The 25,974-nt window shown below is 40.4% G+C and overlaps 1 protein-coding gene across 2 annotated transcripts in view; it reads left to right on the forward strand.

The window, feature by feature from the left end:
- Positions 1-574: 574 nt before the first annotated feature.
- FNDC3B (fibronectin type III domain containing 3B) overlaps positions 575-25,974 on the forward strand; it is a 320,977-nt gene continuing 295,577 nt past the window's right edge. The window contains exon 1 of one of the 2 annotated variants that reach the window (XM_019735100.3): positions 575-771. The gene's annotated coding sequence lies outside the window, so the exon portion shown is untranslated. Of the gene's footprint in view, positions 772-1,501; positions 1,640-25,974 lie in introns of those variants that run through there. The other variant, XM_019735095.3, reaches the window with a different exon arrangement.

A 25,974-nucleotide genomic window follows, 5' to 3' on the forward strand; every position in this document is an offset into this window, starting at 1 on the left:
TTAATCAATGTAAACTCAACAATTATCTGATGAGTCCTATTGTGGCCTATGCATTGTGCTGTTTGACAGATACAGAAATACGGATAAGAGTAAGGAATAGTATGCCCTTGTGAGTGCACACTGGCTACTGAAAGGGAGAAATAGACATTTTAACTTTTATATAATAAAATCTGTTCACGCTATGTTAGCCGTGTGAACAAAGTGCTGTGGGAAATAGAGAAATGAGTGACAAAAATAGCTCACAAGGTTGTTGGGGGGATTTAAAAATAGTTAATATACGTGCAAATAAAGTCAGAGGCTTAGCTCTAATTATTACTCAGCAAACACTGCATGTACATTGGTACTTGGCGATCTTTTGCAGAACGTGCAGCCCTCATCTTTCAGGAGTTGCTAGTTCCCCTGAACCTCAGATTTCTTTAGTCTGGGTGAACCTAAAAGAGTTTCTGGTTAGTTATGCAGACCTATGGGGCAAAGGAGGCTCCCACAGCTCCAGCGAAGCTGAGGGTTGTGATGGCATTTATACTCGGTAGTTTACGGTAGTGGGCGGCGCCCAAATCCCATGTGGTCTGACATCATTGACATGGCGGAATCCTCCATCAAACCCTCCTGGTAGCTATTTGAGCGGCGGCGGCGGCGGGAGGAGGAGGAGGAGAGCGGCGGCGGAGGGAGCAGCGAAGGGGGCAGCAGGGATCCTCGGGATTGCGGGCTGGGAAGGCGTGGGCGACCCGGAGTGTGGCGCGCCCGGAGCCCTGCTTTTCATCCCGAGGGAAGGTAAGGCGTGCAGGAGCGGGAGACTGGAGGGGACCTGGACCGCGCGCCACTGCCGCTGGGTCCCGGCGCGCTGGAAAGCCCCGGCCGGACGCCGAGTCCGCCAAAGTGCATTCCTGTCCTGGAGCAGTCCCGGCGCGCCGGGCTTCCCAGGGAAAACTTGGCGCAAGAAGGTGGGGCACCCCGCGATCACCTGGGTACCCCGGGAACCCGGCCTCGGGAGGGGGTCGGCCTCCGCTTTGGGGCCGCGTATGGCGGGGCTCCGGTCCCCGCTTGCCAGGGTTTGGAGGAGGGAAAGAAACGGGTAGATTCTTCTTGATGAAAAAAAAAAATCTGGGCAGTGGCTCCCGGGCTCTCCCTCCCCCCAGCCCTCCCAGCAAATTTTGTCCGAGGAATCCGCTCCCCCTCCCGGAATCTCCGCGGCAGGAACGCTGCCCGGGAGGGGGAGGGCGGGTGGAGAGGCCGAGGAATCTTCGACGTGTCACTTTCTGAGGCTGTAGATTTCCATATGGTCTAGGAGGGAGGAGGGCGGGCGTGCGAACTGGGCTGGAAGTTGGGGCCACCTCTCCGCGCCCGGCGGGGGCGGGCCGGGACCTGGGACCCGCAGATGCTCGCAGGGAGGGTCGCGAGACCGCGCCGGTTCCCCGCCCCCGGCCGGGCCTCCGGGACACTCCCCGCCTAGCCGCTGGCCACCTCCGGGCGCGCCACGTCCTCCCTCCCCGTCCTGCCCCCCGGGTTCCCCCCGGGCTGGGGGCGGTAACCGGCGGCCGCGGCGGGACTCGGCGAGCCAGGCGGCTGGAAGCTTGGGCGGGGGAAGCGGGGTGCGGCGGGAAGGAGCGAGCGACCCGGTGTGTGGGCCAGCGTTGCTCCGGTCAGTCGGTCATCGGAGGGGCGCCCCGGCCGGGGGTGGGGCGGCGGCAGGAATCGTGCCCCGAGGCAGCAGGGAGGGGCCGCGCGGACCGTCTGGTGCCCGCGGCGGGGTGGGGGCCGTTCGGCGTGGGGAGGGCCTGTCACTCTGGGCGGAAAGTAGGGCCTCGGGCTGTGCCAGCGAACTTTCCCAAAGGTCCGGTCCCGGCCCCCCGTGGGAGCCTGAATATCCGAGCTCGGTGTCCCCGGAGACGGGGTTGGGTTGTCCCGAGGCGCCGTTGGCGGGGAGGCTTCCAGGAGTGCGCGGATGGAATTGGAGCTTTTCGAATCTCAGCTCCCTGCCATCCCTGACTTAGGGAAGCGATGATATTTTATCCAAGACAGTGCCGTTTGCGGACTTCCTTAAAAGTTACTTTTTATTTTCTTTTCTCTTTAGCCCAGCATTTTCTTGAAACAAAATTTGGAATTTTGCCAGGATGGGCCGACGCTCGGGCCCCAAATCCACACGTTTATCTCTCCATCCCTGTTGGTTGCTAGTCTCCCTCCCCCTCTTCCACCCAAGCTTAATCGTTTTTTGGAACCGGCGACGTCTTTTGTTGGGTGGGCACCCCCTGATTGCTTGTCTGTTTATTTTTTAATGTGCAGTTAATTTGCTTTGAATTTCCTCCAGTTTCCAGGCCGTGCTAGGGAAAGAAAAGGGAGAGGGAATAAGCTACTTTTTTTCTTTCTTTTTTTTTTCAATTTGGAGAGAGGTGGGGCATTGGGAACGGGGAGGCATGGTGGTTATGGGCAAAGAGAGGGAGCAGACAGACCCGGAAGAAAAGGAATCTGCTCTGGAATAACACTTTTTTTGAGGCTTCAGGCCTTGGGCTAAAGAACACTGTGTGTTCTGATCTCTACTGCGTGAATGGCTCTTCCACACACAACTTAAAGCTGTGACTGGGGGGGCCTAGTCAGAGTTGGGGGAAGAGACCCTGGTTTTTTGTGCCTTGTGCGGGGACCCTTGGTTCCCCCTCATTGTAGGTGGACTCTGTGGACCCAGCGTTCAGTAAATTTCCTGGCTCTCTGGGAACAGATGTTAGCGAGGGTAAAATCTTTGGGAATGTTTCTGGTCCTCCCAGGGGACTTCACCCAGGAGGGTATAATTCTCACTTTGTTTAGACTCTAAAGGGTCACCCACAAGCTGGCTAAGAATGAGGCATAGCTGGTTTAAAAAAAGTCATTAAAAATCGTACATAAACTTCCATGTACTTTTAAAGTGCTTTGGTTTAAGTGCTTCTAAGAAAAAAATTCATCTGTAAAGATAGTGTTCATTTAAACGAGATGAGATGTTAAAACTGTAAGATATCATCATGGAATAGGGGGTTGTAGCTTCTAATTACAGTATATACGATTTCAGAAAGATATTCCGGTAACCTTTTAAGACAGACTTTATAAATAGCTCACATCAGACCATAGCTATATTGCAAAGCCAGTCTTCTGGGGTTTCCGGAAGAATGCTTGGGATCTGATCTGTTAGGAAGCTCTAGGAATCTAGGTAGTAGTTTACTCAGTAGGAGTTTGGGCCCCTTTTGCTTAACACTTCAATTAACACTGTGGAATTTAATAGCATCCTTAGAAGTTAACAAGAAGAACTTCCCAAAGTTTTCAGTTTTAGGAAAATGAGGCCCAGGGAGGGGAAGTGACTTGTTCAGGGTTACCGTCATAGATGAAAGTCCAATATAGGATTGTATTAATAGTTACTACTCTTTCTCGGATATCAAATGTGTACTAAGCACTTTGTGTTGTGCTTTAAATATATTATCTCATTAAAACTCTAATAATAGTTTCAATTTAGGTGATGTTAAGGGCATTTTACAGACAAGGGGGTTGAGGTTCACAAAACTTAAGTAACTTGCATGAGATTATATAGCTATCTACAGCCAAATAGAATTTTCTTTGATGATGGAAATGGTTTTATCTCTGTGCTGTCCAGTATGGCAGCCACCATATTGTACACGTAGCTCTTGTAGGTTTAAAATGTGACGAGTGGGACTGAGGAACTACATCTTAAATTTTATTTACTTTTAATTATTTTAAACTGCTATTTGTGGCCATATTAGAGATCACAATTTAGAAATTTCTGACTCCAAATCTATTTGGTTTGTATTGGTTTTTAGATCTCCTAGTTTAGTTTTCTTTCTTCCACACCACCAGGAGATGATTAGATTCAGCTCTTAAATGGAATTGAAATGCTGCATTAGCTATAGTTGAATTTTTCTTTCACACTTTGAGTGGTTAAAATAAGCATATTATTATTTTTTTAAATGTTTGCACGTCATAGTAAAAACGGATGGACAAAACTTTAAATGACATTTTCTTGTTTGGTTGAAATAATTATATATAGAAATTGCTGTAAAGGCAGTTAGGTTGTTGGTTATTTTAGTGTACTAAAGGAGTATAAGTAGGCAATGTGAAAAATCACTAATGGGGAGTTGGAAAAAATGACCCCCTCATACTCATGTTTACTTGTTCATTGGATGATTCTTTTCAAGTGACTTGATAAGTGTCAGGTAAATAATATAGCCAAACCATCATTCAGTTTTCCTTATGTTGCTGCACAATTAATCTGAAGAATTACAACCATTGCTTTACTATCAAGGAATAAAATTCAAATGATAAAAACAAGCAACAACAACAGATAGTTTTCTGACTAGTGAGTTTAATTTTAATATGTTGCATTTTAGAATTCATTTGGTAGAAGGAATTTCAACAACTTTTCTGATTTTGTAAGAAATAGTGAAAATTCTATTATTAGAATTTAGTCATGTTAAAGTAAGCATTCATTTATCTAGATACCATCCATAAATATCCAACAACCCAATACTTTTTCTCTTTTTTTTCCTGCCTACTACTTTGGGAAAAGACAAATGATTTTGTAATCTCTTTTTATTAGGATTTTTAAAGCTGTAACTTTCAGGTTCAGTATAAATATATCTGAATCTGCTGTACCTTCCGTACCGTTAGTTATTGTGTTGCCCAGGGATAATCACGTTCGTAATTGCAACCCTTAGCGTTATGTGAATTGTGTGGCCTCCAGCTCTTTGAAATTTGTAAATTTAACTGTAGGTAAGGAATGTGTCAGTGAGAGACTGTTCCGATAGCTGAAACAGCCTGTTCATACCCATTCTTGACCACAGTTATTGGGAGCATAGTTATTTTCAAGGAGCGAGGATGAGAACCATGTTATAAATAGGAATATAGTGTTCTCGTGAGTGACAGATACAAGAAACATGATTTAACTCATGATGTAGGACATCCAGGTGCTTGATAGAAATGACAGAGTGAAATTTAAAAGATAAAGATGTTGAAACGATGGACAATGATTGGAAATCTTATACCGCTGGGCCATTTCTGCGCATCACTTTGAAATCAGAGTATCTAGTCTATCAAGGACTTACTTTGCTTGTTAGCTGTGTGTCCTTGATAAACTTCTAAAACACTCTTAGTCTAGGTTTCCTCCTTACTATTAACGTAAGGAGAAAATATCTCACGCATACAATTTTTTAAATGGTTGTCACAAGGGATCAATGAGTGAATTGAAAAGTGTTTGGCAAAGCCTTATACAAACTCCATATTTCAATATATTTCAAAGTTTAAAACTGAGCTGTACCTATGGTATTACTTTGAGTGTTTTCAAAGACCTCCAGATTGTGTTTGGACAGTTTGAAAAGTGATTTATTTTTTTCCTTTCTGATGCATAAATAAAGTTTCAAGTTTTAGATTGCTGTGTTTCATTTTCTCCCCACTCCTAATGGAATAGTTGATTTGTGACCACTCAAAAGTTCTACTGTACATAATAAGTCCCAGCTTCACATTTTTGGGAAGTTTTTCCTTAGATTTGACCGGTAACCGGCTAGCGTTGCTTAAGTGGACAAGATGGTCTGCTTGATTCAGGGTCATTTTTGAGCCAGAGGGCAAAAAGTACAGCCTCTTAGAGGAAATGCCAATATTGAACGACTAAAACTTTGGCTGTAGTCCTTGTATATAACCTTAGTAAGCCTATTATTTGAGCTTTCAATAATTATAGTTGAGAATGGGGGAAAGAATCATTTTCAGTCTAGGGAATCTGCAGCCTACCTGTTTCCACTTTAGAAATCACAGTTGCCTTTCTTCACGTTAATGAAGTTAGTTCATTAAATGAGTTTTTTGTTGCTAAGACATTATTTTTGAGTAAACCTTAATTCTCATCCTTCAAGCTGCTGGCAATGAATGCATTTACATGGTTGAGGAGAAGCTTTATTTTTTTAGTTTACTCTGAATGCCTTTGAATATAGGAAACTATTCATAAGCATGTGTATATGTATGCCTTAAACTGTACAGTGAGGTATGCTATTATGAGTTTTAGAAAGGCAAAGATTGCTTGAATCATTGTGGCTAGACAGAGGCAGGACCCTGTAGCAGCCAAGCACAGGCCTACGTGGAAGGATACCATGGTTGGTGTTGAAGCTCTTTGCAAGATAACAGCCACAATAAGAGTCCAGTCCCTCATCACAAGCTTATTCAAAGGGGAGTTGTTTATGGTGCAGGTTTAGGGTCAACCATCAGCCTTTGGTGACCAAAGGTATGTGGGGGGGGGGGGGGAGGAGATGGGCTTGGGAGGATTTTAAACCCCCTAAGTATAAATCAAGTAAGGTAGAGGTAGACCATGGTGATCATCCATTACAGGTGGTGTGTTTCGCAGTTCGGAGTTGGATCAATCCTTGAATAACTTTTCTGTCCCTCATTGAGATATGCAAGTGTAGCATTCTGTAACCCTGGGATTGTAATTTCGATACCCTTAAGTGATGCAGTGCCCTTGGCAATACTCAGTATTGGTTTAGGCATTGGCTCCTAATATGTTTTGTGTCGATAACATCACAGCTGCTTGTCAGTTTTTAAATAACAGGAGGGAGAAGATTTTAGTGAGATGCTGTTGAGCCAAAGTTAGCATTATTTGAGATTCTAGTAAGTATCAGTGTTTAAAATGTCCCTTGTATTAAATGATTATATTTGAGTTTAAAATGTAATTCTATTTCATTCACTTGCTTACTGACTCAAAGGGCATTTATTGAGTTCTAGACTAGGTTCTTTGTTAATGGAATGTTTTACTCTGTTCTGACTTTTTTTTGGCAAATGCAAAGCATTTTTCTGTTTACTTACAGGGGTATTTTGCTCATATTTTTGGAATGTTGTGTGGAGAACTTTGTCTGCCACCAATTCCTAGGGCAGCGTGGTGGCAACTTCAGTTCTTTGCTCCTTTCTGAAATTTGAGAAATGTTAAAATTGGAGCATCTACAGGCTATGTTTAAAACAAAGTTTTTATTAGAATTTAAGGCTTCTGATACATCCTTGTTTTGTCTTTGGGAAATAAAGATTTTTATAAAGGCAACCAATCAGAAAAATAAGTTGATATAATACTATTAGTGTTCAATTATAAAAACTCTCGGTTGAAATAATTGTCTACAAAGTTGTTCTTTATACATGAGCAACATTTTTTTAATGCATGAGAAATAATTGAAGATTCTAAAATCCCAGGAAATAACATGACTTAATTTATTCTTAAGGGACTCAGATTCTTCATAGCTAGTGAAAGAAGGGGTCTCTATTAAAAATAACTCCATTGTTCTGGATGTAACTAATTAGGAATTTGTAGTTATCCTGGCAAGTCTAGCATAAAGTTTGGCTTCCTATTCTATATAAAAAGGCTTTACTGTAACAGAAGTTTAAATAGATCATAAGGGGAATATTTACCTAATTAGAACAAGCCACTTTTAAGCACCTTGGAAAAATCAATTTACTTAAACCCATGTAAAACTGCAGTATTGAAGCTAGTTCTACTGCTGGGTTTTTCTCAGGAGCCCTTGGAAGTTAAGTTGTTGGATCGCCATGAAATAAATGTTGATTTACTTACTGAATGTCATCACATGAACTAGGAACAGTTTACCAGCAAAAGTTAGAACTGTGTTTTTGAATGCAAAGTAAATCATAATAAGCAAATATCAACCTCCCCCCATCTCACCCCACCTCCACCAATGAACTCCATCTATGGCTATGAGTTTGTTTTGGAGATTTGCTATTGACATTTTTTTTTATGCTACTTGTTAATTTCTTCTGTCACCTGTAAGCACTTGATGGCAGATTGGTGAGAGCAGGTGTTAAAGATTTAAGAACATCATTATTGCTTTGAGCTGCCTGTGTCTCTTCTCCTGCCTCCAGGTTAGGGCAGAGCTATAGAAAGTCCTGGGAATAGTATTTAGGCAAGCTCATTCATTACCCGTTCTCCACTTTCGCTAAAGGGAAGACCTTCCTGGGCTGGTTAGTTCCAGATGTGAACTGACCAGTAAGGAGTAAGTTTCTTTTAAAATATCTCAAAATATTTGCATCCAGTTAATCAGACATGAGGTTTTCTAGCATGTGTCTTTTTAGGGGTTAGATTGACTAGCTTTTACAGTGCAAGTTGTATGTGTAGGGTACTTGGTGTATTTTTAGGATATAATGCTCTTTTTTATATTACATTTTAAAGTACTTTTCAACACATTCCACAACCTTTATTGTTTAAGTCATTTAAGAGTAAAATACTAAAAGACTTGAGATATTGCCTTTTCTGACTTTTCTATTGTGGTTTTCCTTAGGAAAAATAATTCCGATTTAGAGTAATAGAGGTAAACGTTCTGAATTAGTGAATCAGAAAATACTTAGAAGTATATTGAGTTGGAACCCTAGTGTATTGCTTTTGGAAATGTGAAAGGTACAGCTGCTGTGGAAAACAGTGTTGTGGTTCCTCAGAAAGTTAAACATAGAATTACCTAGCAGTTTACTTCCTAGGTATATATTCCAAATAATTGAAAGCAGGAACTCAAACAGATCCTTGTACACCAGTGTTTACAGCAACATTATTTACAATATCCAAAATGTGGAAACAACCCAAGTGTCCATTCACAGATGAATGGATAAACAAAATGTGGTATAAACATTTGTGGAATATTATTCAACCTTAAGAAAGAAGGAAATACTGACACATGCTACAACATGGATGAACCTTGAAAATATGCTACGTGAAATAAGCCAGACACAAAAGGACACATATTGTAGTATTTCCAATTTGATGTATACCTGGAATAGGTAGACTTCATAGAGACAGAAAGTAGACTAGAGATTACCAGGGGGAAAGGGAGTAGGAGTGACTGTATAATGGGTATTTCTTTTTGGGGAAATGAAAAAGTTCTGGAAATGAATAGTGGTGATTGTCGCATCACATTGTGAATGTACCTAATGTTGCTGAATTGTACGCTTACAAATGGTTAAAATGGTAAATATATTGTTATGTGTATTTACTACAACAAAAAGTGGGGAAAAGATTGAAGGAAATTTATTTCACATGATCTGTTTGCCTCTGTTTGCTTCCCCTTGGTCTTTTCCATGCTGGTGTGTAGATAAGTTTTTTTTCCCTCTCTCCTCCTTCTATTGCAGCGTAAAAGGAGATTCCCCTAGGCCGTTTTTGGAGATCAGAGTTTCTTTATTTTATTCACTGACTTGAATTTAAGAGGAGACTATTTAAAAGAAGTAGATCTCTGGGGGTGGGGGGCATTTTAATATCTAGATAAACCAGGTATTTTATTTATATCCATAGACTGTTTAGGCCCATAAAGGTAAAATAATCTTTCCTGAATTTCGCTGAGTCATCTAAAAACCAGGGAGGGAGTAGGATGTACAATTAAATCTGTCATTTTTTCTAGCCTTTTTAACATCTTATTCAGTTTTGTAATCTTCAGTACTTTAGAAAAAACTTTGATTTCCACTTAGAGAAATGGTCTGTCATCTCAGCTAGTACTCACGTTAGAAATGCATTAGATGCTAACATTCTGCAAATCCTTACACTAAAACCAGTTGGAAGTGGAGAGAGTGAAAGAAAGGAAGCACGTGGTAGTCTGCTTTATTCACCTGAACTTGTCTCTTGTATCTAATAATTGCTTAGAAGTTACTATTCTCAGAGTGCTTTTTTTGTTTTGTTTCGTTTCTCTTTTGGCTTCTGAGCTATTGAGTTTGGGTTGAGGACTTTTGAAAAGATGGCAGGATTTTTGTTAAGTAATTAGATATAAAGCTTAAACATTAAAGTGCATGTTCGGAATACTGAAAATATATAAAACTTCAAAGGGAAAAATTTAAGTTCATATACAAATAACCAGTTATAGGGAATATTACATACTGGGGACTATAAAGGTTTTGCCATCCATAATAGGTTATTAATTCCTGAATCCTGGAAAACAGTTTGAAGTTGCTAGGGCATGGTGCTAGTATGTGTGCCTGCTGTTTCCTTTGCTGTATGTGTCAGTGGCTTTCAGACCATAGCGGCCATTTTTGTCATCTACTTATTCTAGAGGTAGGATCGTTAGCAACTAATATCAAAAGTTACTGAGAGCCAAGATCTCTTTAGATCTAGTAGAGAGATGAAGAATTACATCATGTTCACAGAGCAATCTTCACTTTTAGCCTGTTCAAAAGAAAAGAATGTCACATTCTATTTTGCATATTCTCATGATGTTCTAAAAGCATCATTTTTGGTAATTATCATTTTCTTTAAGTTCTGGCAATTTATCTGTGCTTTTCACAACACTTGTCCTTTTCAGTGTTGTCTGATTGTCTTCTTGTCACTCTTACTTGAGTGTAGGGATGATTACTGGTTTAACTTAGGGTCTTCAATGGTGAGTGTATAGTAAATGTTCATTGGATGGATGGGTAGATGGATGAACTAAGCTGAAGGTGCCATTTAAACTTACTACCTCTCCTGAGGCATTTCTACTGAAGTTGATCTCTGAAGCATGGGCCGTGTTGTAGACATTTTTGTTTCCATAGTTTTTCTGACATATATTTCTTCTCACTGTAGGAATCTAATAAATACTAAACACATTAAAACGAAGGCATGGGTCATCTTCGGTGCAAACCTGGCCTTTCATGTATTGTTATGTTAAAGACAGTTCTGCAGAAAATACATGGGCTTTTTTTCATATCTATATTAGATTGCTAATCGATTTTGAAAATTCGAACAAATATTATAGCTTCTATTTCTATTCCATTAAGAATGTGGCCCTTGCTTTTGTCTACTCTGCTTGTCAGTTGGGAATGATAAATTAAGAAAATTATTTTTTGAAAAAGGTAACTGTAGGGATGGAATCCCAGAGAGCAGTCCAGGCTCTCGACCTCACATGGAAAGGTGCTGGCTTGGGCAATAGATCCCCTCAGCTGTGATCAGATGGCCATCAACTGTAACCAGTTTGCCATTAGCCATTAATATAACTGCCGTGGCTACGCAAGCGGATCACGGCTAGCAAGTGCAGTTAGCAAGCGGGTTGTGGATTGGGTATCGTGTGGATCCTACTTCCTGCATCTCGCCCAGCCACCAGTGAGATGGGTGCAGGAAGACCCCTTGTTTTGGGGTACTGGCAGATGTTTGCTTTTGTGTCTCGACCAGCTACCGTGGAGAATATAGGGGTGGGAACCCCCTACCTGTGGCTCCATTGGGGTTCCTTTTTGGCCTCACCATATCCTGCATTCTTGTGTGGGGAGCAGGAGTTGAGATCCTGCATAACAGCAATTTTTCAGAGATTTGTGGTTGTGCAAAATGATCCTTTTGTAAGGAAATTCTAGAAGAGAGACATTAAGGGACAGAAAAACAAACCAAAAATCCCCAAAATGTGACTTGCTGAGATGTTGGGGGCCCAGCTGAGGGAGCTGATTCTGTAGACTAGTGGCCAGAGTGTTTCGTGCTAAACTAAGCCTTGGAGAAAGGGTCAAAGAGCATGTCCCGGGCACCTGAGGAGACCGGCCTCAGCTATTTGAAGGTGAAGTTAAAGCATACCTGAGTTAAAGAATTTCTTGGGTCATTATAGAGATATATATGTGGGGTGGAGAGTACAGAGGGCTCTTATTGATTATGTCTGGGCGGCAGGATCTGGAAATTTTAATCAAGTGTTTCAGATGAATGAGATGATTAGACAAGTTTGGGAAACCCAGGCTTGGGAAATTGACCCTCTTGATAATCTGTCCTCTTAAGTTTTTTGACCCAATGGCTGGAAAGTGAGGTGGGAGCAGTACTTAGGAGACGAGACGACTTCAGTTAGAAACTAAGGCAGAATTGAAGGGCTCCTCAGAAGGATTTTGTCATCATAGTCTCTAGGGTAAGATGATAACCAGCGCCTGGCAGTCTTAGTGTATAGAAATGAAGATGCTTGTCATTTGTGCACTAAACTTCCAGACACGCGCTATAAGTTAGATGTAAAAATGTAATAATGATGACCAACAATTGTCAAGCACCCATGACTTGCCAGGTGCTTCCATGTGTGAGATATATATATATATATATATATATATATATATATAATCTCATATTCATTAAACTAACTCTGGAAGATACATATTATTTGTTTTTCTATGTGTGTTTGCCATATCCACAGCAGAAACTGGTACATACCAGGTGCCCTCTGTTTGTGGAGTGAATTAAGATCAGAAAACATGCTCCAAATGGTTAAAAAGATTACCTAGACTGATTGCAGAACTTTTTTCAGCTCTATCACACTGCATCTCAGTAGTTTATATTGATATCTTATTTGTACCTCCAGACTTGGAACAGTGTCTATTTGTGTTCCGAGGTAGCTGAATGCTAAGGCTAAGTATTAGTTTGAGTGCCTTCCATGTGTTCAACCTGTCTATTGCCTAGACTTTACTTTTGAAACAATAATAATATTCTGTACATCTCCCAAGAGGGAGATTTTCTAGATTGTTTTCTGTAATAGCAGCTTAACCTTGGAATTAGAGAACCCGAGAATAAAAGTATACTTCATAGAAAGTAATATGTATATAAGAAACTCATTATAGTGAATGGGAAAAGTCTAGGGCAGTTGGTTAAGAACTGGTAGTAGTGTTTTACTTTATTCAGACATTTGAAAAACTCAGAGTTCTTTTCATTCTGTGGCAATACAGTTTTGTCCATCTTGCATTCCTCTCCTCAATGCCTTTCATTTAAAGTTAATTTATATAAAGATCCCGTACTTATAATTTGCACCTGGAAAAGCAAGTCCCCCTATTCCTAATACTAACCCTTTCTCTCCTTTAAGGTTAATAGTTTGTGGTATTTGGTTTGCACTAAAGGCAGCCCCGGGGATGGCACAGCGCAGAACTGACTAGAACTGCCTCATCTCAGAGCTCAAAGAGCAGCTCCTGTGGTTAATAAAAGGTGACCTCAGGATTCAGAGGAGCCCTGTGCTTTCCCAGACAGCCCAGGCTAAACCTGGGGAGCTGGCAACCCTAAATGCTTCCTTTGTTAGAAATCATGTAGCTCTCTACTCCATCTTTAGAAAGTGAGTTCACTGAAGGTGAGCTAAGGACAAGGCTCTGAAGTGGGACTTGACTTGCTTTCTTTATTTGTGTTTGTGTGGGGCGGTGTGGACGAAGAGACTCAGGAAGATGCAGCCCCGAGGCTGTCTTCCCTAAGTGTTTCTTGCAGCTCCTCAGGGCCCAGAAGGAGCCGGTGCCTTCTCTGGGGATTGTGTTTCCACAGAATCGTGAGGGCTGTTAGAACCACATTCTCTTGTTTCTCGCCCAGGAGGGAGGTTATAGATGTGGTAAAGCTTCCCATGAGAGAGCAGCACCCCAGAAAAGGGCTCCTCAGTAGCAGGGCTGACTGTGTTGGGGAGGCCTTTGTCCTGTCACCTCTTTAGGTTTTGGGGGCGTCCCCACCACACAGATCACCAGAGGACGGGACTAACTTTTACATGTACTTGGTTTTTATAATTCTGTTTTATACCGAAAGATGTAAAGAAAACAAGTTTTAAGCGTCAATAAAAAGGACGGAATATGTTTTAACTAATATTTGGGCATTTTATTTGCTTATATTTATTTTATATTGGTTGGACACTCTTCTAGCTAACCCTTCACACACTTTAACCGCTCTCACCTAAAGATAGACATTTACTTATAATTTTGGATGTGTGTACATGTATGTACAGTTATGTTCCAGGAAATTATAAAATCACTACCTTTGAGCCTCTTAAGAGGAAGTTTAATTTTTAAAATGCTGTCTTTTTTTTTTTTTTTTTTTTTAGAGAGAGGTATGGGAGGAGGGAGAAGGCTAACATTTTCTTTCAACCTTTAATTAGCAACAGGTATCTTAATTTACCATCACATTTCTTTATTAATGAAGAAACATAGTTATTTCTAGGGTTATTTGATTTTGACATATTGTAATCCTGCTGTGTGGTTACTGTATCATTAACAGGATCTTAATGATACCGCTGACAGCCTGAATAATTTTAAAATGTAACTTTTTAGATTCTGCCACTTGCTGGTTATGTTAATTTCAACATGGAAACAATGTCACTTCCTATCTATGTTGCAGTCTTCCATGCTCTTAATTTAGTTCAGGGTTCTCAGGAGTTTGTTCAGACCTATCAGGGCATGGCAGCTGCTGAAAAGAGAACAAATTGAGGATTCAGATAAATTTCTCTCTCAAGTTACCTTAGCTTCATTTCCTTTGGAGTAATTTAGGGCCTCAAGTGTTTGCCATTAGCTTTCTAATTTTGCAAGTTTTCCTTCCTAGCTGTTGGGAGGAGCAGGGGCTGTGGGAGTGAATAGAGGAGAGCGGGCCAAGGCTTAGGAAGGATGTAGCATCAGCGAAGGTGAGCGAGTTTGTTCCTATTATATTTCACATGGGATGGTAAGTTTTCCAAATTCTAGTTTCCACTGAGTCATCCATGAGTTCAATAGAGGGACAGCCCTAGTCTGCCATCAGATGTTCTGCTTGGCACATTAATGAAGAACCTTTTTTTTTAAGTGTCTTAATACAGATGGCTGTATTTGTATATCTTCAATAAGTTCAATTTTAGCCAAGAAATAACTTTCATTCTATGCCTTTTCATAGCGATTCATATTTTTTTATGAAAAGCATAGAATGATTTTCTAGAAAGTTTAATCACAAGATATGTGACATTAAAAAGGAAACATCTTTTTAGAGAAACCATTCTTCTTGGGAATTCCTTAGCTCTTGTCTATACATAATAGCAGGTTATCATGGTTTTCATATTTGGGGGGCGTGGGATACTGCTCACTTAACTTGGAATTTGTATTTTTGGTGAGAAGGTAAATCCTTAGTCATCATTTATAGTGGGATGCTTACGCCCATGTGCTCTGGAAACTGAGCCCTGACTTTGGGATCCCACTGTGCTGATTTCTAGCTCTGACTTTGGTTGAGTTCCTCAGTCTCAGTGGCTTTGTCTGTTGAAAGCAATTGTTACGACTATTTGGCTGAGCAAGTGCTTTGCACAAGCTGCTATTTTATTATCTTATTCATTGGCTACAGATAGCTGTAATTGTGAGGTATTCTTCTTAATGGGATGATAATTATTTAAAAACATTTCCCAGTTACCTTAAAAGTGCTTATGAATACTAGCCGTGAGTTTTGCATTCACTCCTAAGTGTCCTTGTTCAAGTGACAGCTTTGCACAGCTCATCTCTAAAGTCTTAATAGAGGTGTTTACCTTCGTAAGGAAGCGTGGGCATAAAATGAAAGAATATACGTAAGAAGCACTTTGGAGAAACAAAAAGCACGCCTGAATGCCATGCAGTACTTAACTATTACAAGTGCTACTTCTACCCGTATTGCTCTTCTGCCCTGCCCATCACAGAGAGCTCGTCCCTTTTTAAGTAGATATATGACAGCTCTGCTTCCTCTCCCAAGTCTAGGATCAAAGGAAAGTTGTAATAAAGGAAAGTCACTCCCTCCAATTCCCTTTCCCTTTTTTGTGGATGTTGTTCTGTTTTTAAGAGACATCAGGCCTTGACATTAGTGGGCGAAACCATGGGGCTCCCAAGACCTGCCTTTCATCTCCAGGTCACCACCTCAGACCGTGTTCTTCATCTCGATAATGGCGTAAAGACGCAGCTGCTGGGGGGAACAGTGCGCGGCGGGTTAAGACCTGGAAGTAGTTCTAGAAATCTCAGCTACCTTTGCTGATCATTGCTGTCCGGACGCTCATTTCTTTAGAATGACATCGAATCTTTTACAGAGGTGACCGTGACTAGAATCATTCTCTTTGGCAGTGCCTACATCTCACCAGTTTCTTGTAGAAGCCTCCAAAAAGAAAAAGAAAACTGGATTTTTTGCTGCTTGTTTACTGGCAGGGTTGTTCTAGACGTAAACACAGTTGAATGGAAAGGATACTAGGAAGGGGAGCCTGTCTTGCTCTATGAGAGTGAATGAGCCAGTGTTAGATGTTAATGTTGGAGGAAAAAAAAAAATAACATTCACCTTTTTAAAAAATAACACAAAAAGCAGGCAGTCAGTTGATGAAAATTAAAGGTCAGTTTCTTCAGTGCCCCACCTCAGTGCATGCCTTGGGCCATGGTAATAATGGCAATCCTATTATTTTCTTGCATTAGGCAGGAAATGCTGTCTACACCCATTAGATTTGTTTGAGTGGCCCCCTGGCTGGAAATGAAGAAAATTTAATTTTCTAACTTGCACGGAGAAGGAAAAAATTATACAGTGCTGCATAGAGGTTGATTCTTGGACTGGAATAAAAAGTGGCATTTAAAAAAAGTTGATGTTTTTCACGGAGTTATATAGTACAGCATAATAACTATGTACAGTGTCAGATGGGTAATAGACTTATTGGGGCTATTATTTTGTGAGCTTTATAAATGTCTAATCACTATGTTGTGTGCAACTGAAACTAATAAAAAAAACTTGTTCTTAATTGCAATTATAGGGACATTTGGCCCTTACCCACATTGAAATCACGAATGGACTTATATGCAAGTCAGGTGTGTAGAAAACCTTTTTGAATATTGTCAGAACTGGCCCAGTTCTGGACTTTTTAACACATATTTGCAAACTGCCCAGTTTCTCACATACTATACCACCAGATGCTGGAAATTTGCTTGAAGGGAAGTTCTGTCACAGTTTTGTCTCAGAAGATAAATTTGCTTTTCAAAAGCGACATTCATGTTGAAGAAAATGGGTTTATTCATTAGGGCAATCAATTACTTCGTGGTTTCAATAACGAGAAGAAAAAATTGGTAGTAATGTTACAGAGAAAATATGTGAGCCTGGTCTTGTATATTGTAATCACTGCCTTTCAGTTACGTTTCCTAATCTCGCTTAATTTGGATTTTACTGCTGCTTTTGTGTCCTTTAAGAATGAGACTTTTGAAAAATGATTTTTTTAGGAGGTTGATATATTGCTCCTATATCTTTACTTTTTTTAGTAAGACAAAATATTTTTATTGCCATTTTGATATATGGTTTATTGGGAGGTTCTAATACAGATTTTTAGTTGGCATATAATTTATTCTTCTAAGACACTGAATGTCAGATTTTTCCATGAACCACATAATGAGAGGAAGATCTTAAGTTGAAGGGACTTGCTTGGAATTCTAGGAGTAGCCAGTGCTAGAAGGAGCACGTGTTGTGTCCCAAGGAGATAAAAGAAATCATCCTATTTTAGTGGGTCTGCAGTTCCTCGTGTTAGCACCTCCTGTGTTAGCACCATAACTCCAGGTCTTTGTATTCGTTTTGCACTGACTAGACACCTAGAGCTTTTTGTTAGCTTCGGAAATAGGTTGGAAAGGAGTTTCTGACATCTTCACAGGAAAGAACAGTAAACCAAGGGAGTTTCTGTGAACACTGTTCTTTCTCTTTGTCTAATTACTAAAACCTTTAGCAGTTTATCTATAGTGGTGACCATTTTGCCTCTGACATTTTGCTTCTGGTTGTCATCAATATGCACATAGTTCATAGTGTTTATTTTCCTCATTTATTGGTCACTATAAGTGCTTCTGAGAAGAAGCAAAGCATGAGATTCTCAACTGTTGGAGTAACTGTAGTATTAGGTTGGTGCAAAAGTCATTGTGGTTTTTGCAATTATTTTTAACCTTTTAAACCGCACTTACGTTTGCACCAATGTAATATTGTAACTATGTTAACATATGTGTGTTTTGTAAAATACATTTTGAGTACATGACAGTACACAGCTGAAGGGACATTTTTTTTTTATCCAAATGTATCTTTCATTTATAAATGAAATGGAGTTTCCTAGTAGTCTTTTCCATAATAAGGGTCCCAGTGGTTTTTTTTGACACCTCTGAGATTAGTCCGCCCAGGACGCCTGACACTGATTGTACCCCATGGTGTGGGGAATTTGGAACTTATATATAGAAACAGAGTTAAAGGGCTTGGAAGAATTCCATGTGATATTCAGAGTGTTTGGGAGTCAAACATTTTGATCTGATACAGTTGTTTCCTTGATTGGGAATTTCGGTTTGAAATGATTGTATGGATTATTAACCTCGCTGGACTCTATTGTAGATTGTCTAACCTATTTACTTGAAGTATATCTGGTGTATTTAAGTTTGGCAAAAAATCAGAGCAAAATACAAGTTAGGTGTTATTATTTATTTTTCTAAGCTAGTAACGCCATTCATACTTTGCCATGGAAAAGTAATCATTGAAAGCATTACACCTGATAGCCTATGTAAGCTTGGTTAACCTTTAGCATAATGATCTTTTTTCCAGGATGCTGGTGGGACGATTGCGCACAAGAATGGTTATCTATAGTCTTCGGAATTAAAAACTTTTAGATAAGTAAGAGGACATGTATCACTTACTCCTAATGTTACTCTTTTGAACGATTTGGTTAGTGAGAACCTTCATTTTGAAATGTTTCAAACCCATTAGTTATCTGTTGACGTAAATCTTTCAGCTTTAGGGAATACATATTTAGATTTGCAAGAATGTGAAGATTTAGCCAGGTGGTCAGTTTTTGTTAGCTTAGCTGTGGTGAGGTGTCTGCCTTAACTGGCTGGTGCTTAATTAAATAGCTGGGTTTTTTTTGCAGAATGTGCTTCCATCATGAAGAGCGGACGCTTCATAGTAAACCCTCATGTTGAACTAGTTGACGCTCTGTTGTTCTCTCTTAGGACTTTTATGATTCAATCTTGTAGTGAACCCCTGAATAAGTAGAGAGGGTGCCAAAAAAATGTATACACATTTTAAGAAAGAAAAACTGTATTAAAATTGTAATAGTATATACCGATAACAAAAGATGAATGTAAGTCACGTTTGACTTCTGCAATTACAAGAGGTGCTCAAAGTGGTTACCATCAGCGTCCAGACACTTCTGATTATGGCGAACTACTGCTTGAGCAACATTGACCAAAGTGTCCACTTGTATACATTTTTTTGGCACCCCCGGGATAAGTAATGAAAGATGGTGGGTTTCAACTTGAAATGATAGATTCTTTAGGTGTCATTCACTTCGGTTGCTCTGGAGTGGGGGTGGTAGTTGTGTGTTCACAGAGGTCGGTGGCCCTCAGATGAGAATAGGTGGTGGCAAAGGACAGGCTCGGGATTAGGCACATTTAGGAACTGGACTCAACACCCAGGCTTTTCTCTGTGTCCCCTACGTCACGAGGTGAGAAAAAACCCTAGTGGTCCACTTCCTACTTTTCATTTTCCCTTTAGAAACAGAAGATTGTGGGAACCAGTGGGTTGTATGAACCAGTACCTGAAACTGAGGGAGTCTTCAGTTCAATCGGAAGTAGTATTTGTTTGCGGAAGTAGTATTTGTTTGCGTCTAACTGAAGGTGCAGCAAGGAAAGGAACAGAGAGCCTGCTGTTATAATTCCTCTTTGTCTCCTCCACTAATACAGAAATTCCTTGAGGGCAGGGACCATGTCTTTCCTTTTCTCATCTTATAGTGTCAGACAATGTGCTAAGTAGTGTTTATTGACTTAATAAATGACTTAATGATGGAGTAAGACATAATGTCGTTTTGACTTTGAGAATCCCTGTGTTTGAACCAGGAGAAAACTTGTTTGGTTTTAATTTTAAAGCTGTGTTCTAATTCTAATTCATGGAAGTGTATGGAATTTTTTTATTTAAAATAACTGAGATGCCTGAAAATATGTGAAGATTGAAAAGATTTTTGGTGTTTAGTAATAGTCACAAACTATTTGTCTTGCAAATAACAGAAACTTACTCAAACTAGCTTAAGCAATAAAGGTTGGATTCCTTGGACAGGAAGTGAGGGCAGTGTCACTGGACCTCGTGAGTCTTGGAACCAGTCCTGGGGAGTCATCAGGAGCTACGGTTGCTTTTCTTCCTCTTTTTCTCCTTCCTGTTTTTTTTTCGATGCTTCTTCCATAGTGTTCATCCTATGTGAATGCTAGATGCTTCTGAACTCATAAAGCTTTATCAGTTTTTATTTTTTTCCTTCCAAAATGGCAGAGCCTACACATTACTTTTTCATAACGAATTAAAGATATTTTAGATACATTGTCTTAGAGTCATTTTGAAACAAATTCTTTTCCCAGTGCGTCACTTAACAGTCTGTTTGTGGGAGGAAAGTTATATAAAGAAAAAATGACCACTGCTCAACAAAATAATGATAATCTATTTGTTCCTGTCTCTTGTTTTGTTGTTTTTTTTTCCTCCTCCAAATGAACAGCAGTGAGACATAGCAAGGTTGATTCCTTCCCTTAAATCATCTCAGAAACTGTGCCCAATCCATTAATTGCTTTTTTTCAGTGGGCAGGAAATGGTTATGTTTGTACAAGTTACACAATCTTCACTAAGTGGGAGCAAGGAACCAAAGAGGTCTCTGATCTTTTTTTTTTCCAGAATTAACCATTTGGTTCCACAAACTTATGCATGATGCACTTGTCAGGTTAGTGGGGGACACTTACCAAGAATCGTAATTTGTTTTGCTTACCAGAATGACTGTCTGTTTAGGGATACTGAGAAAAGTGGTTGCATGAGATGATCGTGTTGGTACTGAGGTTATGTCTGTGCAGTTTTACTTCCTTTTTAAACGTTTCTTATGCATGCAGGAAAGACGTCCTGAAGCTCAGGCATGGCCGGCATTACCGTGAAGAGTCAGTCCCTACTTGATTCCTCCTCCTTGCAGGCTGTTGATTAATTTATTCTTTTTCTTTTCTGGGGTTGGCAAGTTGCCTCCTTGCCAACCCCCCACCCCCTCACCCATGCTTGTTACCTGTCTCTAGTATCCCAATCATCTGCTGCTTTTCTCCTTCCTGAAAGTGGGCTTTTTCTCTTTATCACTGTTTGATGAATCTTCAAGCGTTATGATCGACATTTTTCAATTTGAGCAGAGCTGATTTTATACAGAGGGTGCCAAAAAATGTAGATACATTTTAAGAAAGGAAACAACTATTAAAATTGTAATGATATGTACCGATAACAAAAGATGAATACAAGTCATGTGTGACTTCTGCAATTACAAGAGATGCTCAAAGTGGTTATGTTACCATCAGCGTCCAGACACTTCTGATTACAGTGAACTACTGTTTGAGCAACGCTGACCAAAGTGTCCACTTGTATACATTTTTTTGGCACCCCTGGTATATAGTGTTTCTAAGTACTTTTCTAACTCGGCCTAGCTGTTCATTCATTCATTCTCCTCTCATTTTGACATCTATTATCTCCTGAAGCTTGTGTATCACCGAGATATAAATTTAATATAATATAATCTTAAGTAAGTGAATAATTAATAGAGGTCAAAATGATAGGACAATGAATGAAGAAATAAGTAAATTTAGGTGGAGTCAGAAAAAAGTGTCCCTCTTTAAAACGTTAGCTATTGGTGGCTCCTTTGAAAGAAGTGGAATTTGCTACATGAGCTATTGCCACAAAATCGTGTTTATGCTCATAGGTTGCTAAGATTTCTCTTTTGAAGGATCCATTGCTATTCGTTTCTTGTATCTTTTGCTGCCTTTCTAACTCATTACTTTCAAAACAAGTCTTGATTTTTTTTTTCTAACTCCTTAAATACTTTCAAAGCAAGCCTTGATATTTGTATATTTTGCCCATTTTTCTTCAAGTGTTCCATAGTTCCTTAAGTTTACATAGCATTCTTGGTCTTTTTTTGCATTCTATTTTTTGCCATTTGCCGGATTCACCCCCCTCCCCGCCCTCAAATGCCTTTAGAAAGTTCAGTTTTTCCTCGTATGTCTTCCTCCGGTTCAGAATCTTGTCGTCTTTTGCTGCCTTGTCCTCCTACTCCATTCCTCCCAGCAGTTTCCTTTGATGGTGATACTCGCCTTGGAATTTCCACTGAGCCTGTTAAACCCTTTGGGAAAGGTAATTCTGTCAGCATTCACTTCTCTTTCTCTTTCATTCCAAAAGACTGAGGACAAAGAATCCTCCTCCTGCATTCCTCTGCTGAGGAATCTGCTGTCAGCTTTCTGTTCTTATTTTCTTACCAGGGTCTGAAAGTCTCTGCAGATGGTACCTGATAAGATTGCCCATCTCTTCCCGGTTCTCAGGGTGGTACACAAGGGTTCCATTTGGAATTGGCTCTGGACACTCAGATACCATTCATTTTGTAATGATTACAGGAGGCTTTGAAGGCAAACGGACGAAATAACTTCTCTAAGAAATGAGCTGGGTAAATCAGGGTGGGACGATCTCTAATGACTTTTCCAGCTCCCTTAGTCGGAATCGGTTAATTTATCTTCAAGTAAGCGTTTGTTCATCAGAAGGGAGAGACCCATTCTTGCCTATTGTATATTTGTAATCTTCAGTTTAATTTTGTAATCAGTGGTTAGCTACTTTTTACTCATCTGTAAAATTCCTTGTAACTTATCTTTGTAAGAAGCAGCCTGCTGCTCTCAGATAAAATTTCAGATTGTTCAGTTTTAAAGTGTTTTACTTGAAAGGATAAGATAGTTCACCAGTGGAAAGTATACCTGCAGAGATAACTTTCATGTCTTTGAAATCTGGAAAAAAACGATTTGCAGGAAAGTCCATGGGCACTGCTGGTTCACGTTCTTCTACTCAGTATGCAGAAGGGAAGATTATCAAATTTAAGCCTTGGAGCTTTCAAGTTGCTCTTATTATCAGCGGCGTAGTACATGCAATTGTCTTTGAACTTTTCAGATTTATATTTTTGGGAGAGATGTTGAAAACTTCAATTTTCATTCATCATCGCTGTATGTAGTTGGCACATAGTCGGCTCTCCGTTTGGTTTATTGGATGAAGAAAGTGGTCCTGTGGGTTTCTAAAGAAGGCTCCACCCACTTTACAGATCGCCACTGTCCATCCTGTTGCCTGGTGTATGTTATGTGACTCCACGTTTCCTGCAACCTTAGCCACGTCTCAGTCACTGCAGGGGACAAACTCTTACAATTTCTGGTGGGCTCCCATGTGTCATTGCTGGAGAACTGAAATATTAATTGACACATACAGGTTCCTTTCCAGTTGAGAGATGGCTCTTTTTAGTGCAACTTGGCAGAAGGTCCTACTTTCTGCCTGTGAAATAGGATAGTAGGATCACACCCGAATAAATGGCCGCAGTGTTCAGAAGTCACACGATTGCTGTTCAGTTTGGAATATTGATAAGTGGGCAGATTTATATGGAAGCACTTTGTTTTTACTACATGTGTAAAACTCCAGGGAGCACTGAATAGGATATGAGGTGCTCCCTTTGGGCTGTGCATTAGCAACGTGGCAGTTACTGATCTGTCATTTACTTTGAAAAGGAATTACAAAGTTTTGGCCTCATGCCTGGAGTAGCTCCAGATGGTCAGAGAAGATTTTTGTACTGAAGTCAAAGAGTATATTGCAGTGATAGAATTGGGCTTGTCATGTTTATATTAGAACATTCACTTCTTCCTTTATCCCTCTGCAAAGTTCTTTTTTCTTTTTTGTTCCTGAGGGCATAAGGGGAAGAAAATGTCACTTCAGAGTTATGGAATCTAATATTGGAGTACCTTTGTTCCTGGTAATAGGGATGTAGAGGTATGCTGTGTGGGCCACACACTTGCTCTGTCAATCTCAGTACCCCTGATACTTAGTACTTACAAAGGATTCGTGAAGAATTGGACTGTGGAGATATGCCGAGACCATTCTAGCTGATTTGGAAATGGGGACCAGAACTTCATTTGGGTTGCACGTGCTTATCTGATAAACTGGCTGTTTGCCCACAACTGTTACTTCGTGGCTTTCGTTAATCATTTGGCCCCTGTCTAATGGGTGTTAGGCATTACTGCATCTCTTCCCGTCTTTCCTTGTGTTTCTGTGGTCAACAGCATGACAATGAAGTATGGGTGTCCAGGTGGGAGGTGGGACCTGGGGAGATGAGCAGTGAGGAGTCATGGTATTTACCAATAATTACCAGGCTTTGCTGTTCCGGGCACTAGAGCTTAAGTTCCACACATGATCTTATGAACCTTCCTGCCAACCCTGGAAGGGGAATGATGTGATTCTATTTTTCTAGATGAGAAAACAGATTTCGTGCGATAATAATCTGCCCAAGGTAATAAGTAGGTCACTAACACTCTTTTGTTGCCTGCTTACATACTTGTATAATTTTGGAGAAAATATTATAAGTTTTCCGCTCCTTCAGGTCAGAGGTCACTTCAGGGTTCAGGAAATAAAGCTCATTTTTCTCAGGGAAACTTGGGCTTGTCTGAATTGAGCCTTTTAGTAAAGCTTGGTCACAAGGTGAAGACTAAGGCCTGAACCTACCGCTGCTGCTCCCACACTGCTTTCAGTTACTCTTGTGGTTATTGAGTAACTTGGTGAGTTTGAATAACATTTACAACATTTTATGTCTTCGAAGAAATTGCTACATATGAGGAAGAGACATGAAGTTGCATGCCGCAAAGAGGAATCGATCTGTTATTGAAAACAATGAAAAAATCCATAATTTTGATTATTGTACTCTTGGTTGATTGTCCGGGTGTTTGACACAGCTTAGCTCTTTTGAAGCCCTTTTATTGAAAAGCTTACAGACGTGTGCTGCAGCCAGCAAACATACAGGGTTTCTTTATCGTGGGCTCCTGGGGCTTGTGCCAGCTTGCCCTTTTTCTGGTTGTAGCTCCTCCTGAGTCCCTGCTTTAGGTGCCATAATTTCTAAATTGGTGCTTTCCTCTGCAGACCTACTATGTGGTCAGCAGTCTCCTCCCCTGTCTTCTATGAACTACTAGAATCCTCCTCTAGGCTGTTACTCTGCTGCCTAATTTTGTCTTCTTTTTTAAACTCTTTTACTGTTTAGATATTGTTCAGACAGTGTATTATTTTTTCTGAATATATTGTGTGACACTGTAATGCATGAATCCTTTTGGGGTGGTGTCCTAAACTGCAGGCATCTTGCTACCATTTTAATGAAAAGGATCAAAGCAGAGTGCTGGTGGGTTAGTCTGGCTTCACGTAAATCTTGATCTGAGACTTTTCCACATTCACAAGGCACCAGAGTGGGGCTGTCTGTTATTGTTGTTACTTTGTTGCAATTATTAATGAAACATTAATGCTATTGTTTTATAAAAGATCATAAAATAAGGTACATTTTCTTGGTGGTTTTTTTTTTTTTTTAACATATGAAACACCAAGAGTTATAAAGCTACAACTACATCAAGAGTTTCTTACATGAAAGAGTCTTTAGTGGATTTTGGTGCAGTCTTTGTACTTGTGTCAAGGGAGTGAGATGTCATCACCCTTGAAAAAAATGACTTAAGGGGCCTATTCAGATTCAGAGTCAATAGAAGTTTGTGTCTTAGGGGCCTGTGGTCCAGGAGTAGTTAGTACTACAGAACAGACTCTTTCACAGACCTTGGTTACTAGCAATTTTTCTTACTACTTATCCTCATGACTTATTTAACACATTTTAGGGGTGTCCCCCTCTTGTTCGTTTTGAAGAGACTTCATATGAGAATTAATGGTAGAATACTTATATGAAGATATCCTTTACACCAGGGCATGGTATTGTCACTGTGCCAGGCTGCACATTGTGGCATTACCTGGAGGCTCCTGCGAGCAGAGAATGTTCAGGGCATCTTCTCCCACGGCATCTGTGCCGCTGTGCTCCGGGAACGCAGGTCAGCTTGCTGCTCAGGAGACGCACCTACCTGCTCCCATTGCCTGGAGCGTCTTCCCCACTCTTCCTGTGCCCCTTCGTCATAGGGCAACAGCTTTAACTTTAGCCTTATGTTTCCTAACACCTGGGCCTGTCCTAGTGAAAGCCATCCGACAGCCCCCATAGCCCTTTCGAGGTGTTTCCGTTTTGTCTTTCACACTGTCGTCATTAGCTACCTGTCTCTAGCCACACTGGGCTCCTTGGGAGGGATTGTAGGTTCACCTTTCACATCTCCAGTGTCAGAGCTGGTGGCTGTACTGACTGGGAAAGCACACGGAAGAAGAAAATAAGAAATTAGTGATAGACTGGCCTGAACATGGCTTCCATACTGTCACTACTCATCCCTTCTGTTTTTTAAACATTGTACTGGAATAGTATGTGGTGTTCTCCCCTT

Source organism: Rhinolophus sinicus, chromosome 17, assembly GCF_057876585.1.
Source record: "Rhinolophus sinicus isolate RSI-liver-muscle chromosome 17, RSI-T2T, whole genome shotgun sequence".
Lineage (NCBI taxonomy): Eukaryota > Metazoa > Chordata > Mammalia > Chiroptera > Rhinolophidae > Rhinolophus > Rhinolophus sinicus.